Genomic DNA, 5,441 nt, shown 5'->3' on the forward strand with positions numbered 1-5,441 from the left:
CCAACATCCTGCAATACCTGCAAATTTTTAAAGGCACTCGGGAAATATTAGTAATGTTTACACTGAAAGTTATTTTTTAGACATAATGTAGACATAAAAAAGCAAATGCTATTTTATAAATATATCATTTTCTGTTGAGTTACAGAGCTCATTTTTCATTGCTTTAGATCATCTGTCTATTATCAAACAGGCTAAGTTCAGTTCAGGCTTTATGCAGAATGGTTTGTGATGATGTCTACCATAAATGGCACTATATAAAATGTTTATTTTAATGTATTACTTTTCAAGCACAATGCTACTTACTTGTCTGCCTCCCATGTCTATGTCATTCAGTTATTGCCATTATAGATCTAGAATTTTGATTGTCTGCTATGGAAATGATATTAATCAATTAATCACAGCCCTTTTTCAGTTATGCTTGCTAACTGTGTTAATGGAGCCATTAAAAATATCATTACATTATCCAGGTATTAAGAAGCCTGTTTTTCTTTGCTGTAGAGCTTCCACTAAATGCCATTTAGAGCAGGCAAGAAAATTCTAAAAATAAAACAGAAATGTTAAATTTTGGCAAGAATATTATTTCATTTTTTTATTGAGTTTATAGAGCTGGAAATCTAAACTTAAGGAATCTTGGACACTTTTGTTGTCTAGATATACTGTATTCCATTTTCTATTTAGACTAAGTTTATTTTAACATGGAAAACCTAAATATAGATTGAGGTTTTGGTCAACTAAGCCTAAGCAGTAGATTTTGGAGAGCAGTTTACAAATCAGGAATGTGCATGTAAGTAAATAAACTTTCCCACATTTCTGAAAAGAAACTAGAAGTTGCAAGTATTTCCTGTGTTTAAGATTCTTCTGGCCAAAAGTGTAAATAAAATGTCACTTACAAAATATCCGAGAGAAAAAGAAAAGACTGTGACTTCACTGTTCCTTGAAATGTTACCATTACCCTACATGTGTCATATTTATCTGAAGTTATATACTATTGTGATAACATAATCATTTAATAATGCATTTTATTATTATATATTTTTAATTTTCAAAGACAACACTTTGAAATTAGACTTTGTATTTTAAAAATTAAAAATTAAAACTTTGTCTTTATGACTATTGGATTCAGAGACTTTTCTTATTTTTTCACAATGTGGTGTGCATAATAAAAGATGCTTGGTGGATTAGTGATTGGCATTAGCATTTTCCATTTAGATTAAACATTAGAAGTGAAATAAAAAGTACATACTAAGGATGCTAAGGAATAAAGATGTCATCCAATGTGTATGAGTGTGGGGAAGAGTTGAAGGATTATGGGATAGGAATAAAAACCAATTGCAGCAGAAATAAACCTCTCACCTTAAATTATCCAATTTCAATAGGAATGAAAAGGAGTAAAGATTCATTCAAGGTGTATGTGTGTGTGGGGATTAGGGATTATGGGAGAGAAAAAAAGAAATACAAAAAGCAGTATTTCATTATTTAAACTATACTTATTTCTGTACTAGAAATAAACCTCTTGCCTTGAACTATTAATTTGTAAATGTTTATTAGCAGTAGGATTTATTAAACAATGCTGTGAATATTGAATATTTGTTCCCAACCTTTGCACCTTGAAATATTTTTGTTTCTTTCTCTTGTTCTCGTCTGACTTAAAGGTAACACTTCAGCGTGCTTATTTTCAATCATGTGTTTGACTTCTTATTCTTTATTATATCTGAAATGATTTTATCGAATTCAAGATTTCATTACAATTTATTCATTAACGATCAATGGGAGATACAGTCTTACACCTGATTTAGATCCAATAACCCCTGCCTTCTGCATTTTTTTAAAAATACACACCAGGAAAACCAAATGTTATCTGGTAATTTACATTTCCAGCAGTTTATCATGCCAAATTATAACTAAAATGGAGTGATACATTAAGTGGTTTCATTATTATTTTACTCTTAACAATGAAAAAGAGGAACCTTATCTATCTATCTATCTATCTATCTATCTATCTATCTATCTATCTATCTATCTATCTATCTATCTATCTATCTATCTATCTATCTACTGGAGAAATAGGTCTTGAAGGTCTGGTTTAAAATTATGATACAACGGTATATCAGTGGAAATTAAGTACATTTGCTAGGTCACTATAGGTCAGATCTCTCTCCCTGAATGAGAAAACAGACACAGGTTACACCTCATATTAGGAGATTCTAGCCATGACTCTGTGTTCTAAAAGAAAATTTGCAAGTGAACAACTCATACCCAAATTTGCTAAAAGTATTGTGCATTACTTCCAGTTCATTCAATATAATCATGAAATTATAACAAACCAAAGGGTGTTTAAATAACATACAGTAAAACTGGTTTATATTTCTCTAACATTCTCAAACCTGTTTAATCAAATTTCAGGGTCAAATGGGGCAGAATTGATCCTGGCCAAACTGGACTCAAAGCTGGAACAAAACATTCCTATTCCTATATGATAGCTCATTGTGGTTAAATATTTTAAAATACCATTCCTTGGGATGTGGGAGAAAGCTGGAAAATTGGGTAGAAAAACACAAGGGCACAAGGAAAACTGCACACTCCACCACATAGATGGTGACCAAACCACAATTCAACCCCAACTGTCTGGTGGTGTGAGGCAATGACATAGGGAAGTCTTCTGTCAACACTTTATACATTTTTAGCTTTACAAGACAGTTCTTTCTTGAATTCTTAACATATTACAAAACAAAGCACATACCAGTAATAACTAGATATTCAACAATCTTCTTTCAAATTGGAGACATGCTTATTTCAGCCCATTTTTTATTTGGACTTAAAATCTGAGGCGGCTTTTTCTGGTGAACAGCAACTTCAATTGTAATATTTACTCTCACAATTGAGGATGCAAACAACACTTAATTAAGATTTTAAAAGTTATTCTAATAAATCACGAAATGCCATACATTGTAAAAAACTAACAGGATGGAAATTTATTTTGTTGCCCATAATGTATAAAACAGGTGCCTTATTTCCTGAATGAAGATGTTAGTTATTTGCTCAGAGAAATAATTGTACTGTGTTCATATGTTTACTGTATACAAACAAATTTATACAGACAGGATATGTTTGGAAGTTTCAGCAGCTGCATGCAATGAACAGCTGTAATGTGCTGCCCGGCGGGCAAGGGCTAAAGAAGGGTCATAGATGCCAAAGAGAGTAGGAGACAGACCTCCCAGAGAGGGAGAGAATCAAGATGGCTGTTAGAGAGTCCCTCTGCATACTATTATGTAGGAAGATCATGGGTTCAATGTAGTGACAGAATCTGTCATTATGGATTATGCCCTGGGTTAGCACCAGAATAAAAAAATGTTTTGTCACCTTCCAAGAAAGGCTATGATGGATTGGAGCTTTGTCCAGGATTTTATCCTGCCTTGAGCCTTATGCTAGCTGTGATAGGCTCCAGCACCCCACACGACCCTCTTCTGGACAAAGTAGGTTAGAAAATGATTGACTGACTGACCTTCCAAGAAGGTCACTACAACATGGCAACTCTGCCTGTTCAATGTATGTAGTAGAGGGCAATCGGCCCAACAAATGCCAAGACCTCTAATTAAAAGAGATTGACCTTGGTGTTCAGGCAAAGAGCCAACACAATTCTTTATAGTTTAAGAGATCATCCTCCTTGTGCCCAGTGAGAGGCTGATGTCCAGTAGACTAATAAGACCAATGTAAGGGTTGTCTTGAAGACCCAATAATTTAAGGTCTGCTTGGAGCTCAGGGCAGGTTTCCCATTGGTAGGTAGAGGGCGCTGCAGTTTGTTTTCCCTATTGCTACAGAGGACTACGTCTGACTCTGTAGGTGATTATGGAGCTTGACCAGGAAATGGCCTGTGACAGGATTTAAAGGCTGCATGTGTCAGAGACTTAATGGGTGTAGTGTTGGGAGAACAGGTTATGGTAACGTTTCACTGGTGGGAATAAAAGAGGTTCTTTGAGACATAGGTATATAGACAGAGAGCCAAAGAGACACAGGCGACGAGAGGAAGTCATTGTTGATTCAACCAGGAAATGGTAAATTTGTAATGTCCACAAGTCAGGCAGATGTTTAACTTCTAAAGATTGACCCAGACAAGAAACAGAATATTTCAAGTGTATATTTTACTTTTGATATTTTGAGGTCTGTGCAGCTTGGTGATGTGGTGGTTTGCTCTATTGATATACAGATCCAGGAGATGAAATTTATACTGGGTTTGTAATTTTCCCAGGGCCTGAATCACTTTTTCTAACATCCCACAAATGTGCCAGTTATGTTAATTTTTAACCCTAAGTTAGTCCGGTGTGAGCGTGTATATGAATGTGTACCATGATGGTCTTTTGTTTTGTTAGTTTAATTCCTGTCTTTTGTTCAAGGTAGACAGGATGGGCACTGGTCCCCTCACACCTCTGAAAAGGTGCAAATGTAACCTATAAAGTAAATTATTATTTATGTTGCACTATATAGTATATGTATCCATATATTTATTGGTTAACTTAGTGTACAATATGTCCAATTGTCACATTGATTTTCATTTATTGAACTGTGAAATTCAACTTAATTGCCATAAAAGACTAGAACTTCTATTATCAGTGTAAAAGGATGTGATGAAGCATGGACACTGCCCAATCACAAACATTTATTTTCTGCACCCATGGTGGCTTTCCATATTACATTACTAAAGTAAATTGACATTTTTCCAGATTGGGAAAAAACTGATTATGTGTTTTTAATGCTTCAGTCTATTGCTGTGATCTAATACACATGTCTTCTTCAAAGTGCATCTGTTGTGCTTCCATTACAATCACAGACTACTTGTCAATATGTCACATGCATGAGCAGCCTGGTGTACTTTGAATGTAGCAATCGCCATCCCTTGATCACATCTAAAAAGTGGCCTAAATTTGCTCCAGCCCAAGACCTTCTCTTTCCTTTGAAAGTTAATTGCCTGCAAAGAGTACACTCAGAGATGACCCAGATTTGGAAGAAAACACAATTGTGAGAGTCATCTAAGACTTCAAAGGATCCCACCTGGCAACACTTTTCCAAGGTAATCATGGCTATTGACCAAAATGTAGAATTCATTGAACTAACAGTTGTAAGTGTGAAACCAGTTTCTAAAAATTTGATAGAGATATTGACCTGCCCTTGCAGGTTAAACATAGCATTAACATTACAAGTCCAGAATTACTTAGAAACTGGATCATAATTCATTGTGTTATTAGAATCACTTTTTATCTTATTCTACCTTGAGCACTGTAAATGTGAAGGACAAAATGTTAAATATAAAATAGTTCTGTTCATGTGTCATTTTCCTATAAAATGTTTTGCTTTTAACATAAAAAATGAAGCTATTGGGCTCATGCTGTATAGTGATTGTTTTTCACGTTGGACAAGGGAATCTAAATAAGTTACAAGTCTTGCTG

The sequence above is a fragment of the Polypterus senegalus genome, chromosome 9 (genome assembly GCF_016835505.1).
Source record: "Polypterus senegalus isolate Bchr_013 chromosome 9, ASM1683550v1, whole genome shotgun sequence".
Lineage (NCBI taxonomy): Eukaryota > Metazoa > Chordata > Cladistia > Polypteriformes > Polypteridae > Polypterus > Polypterus senegalus.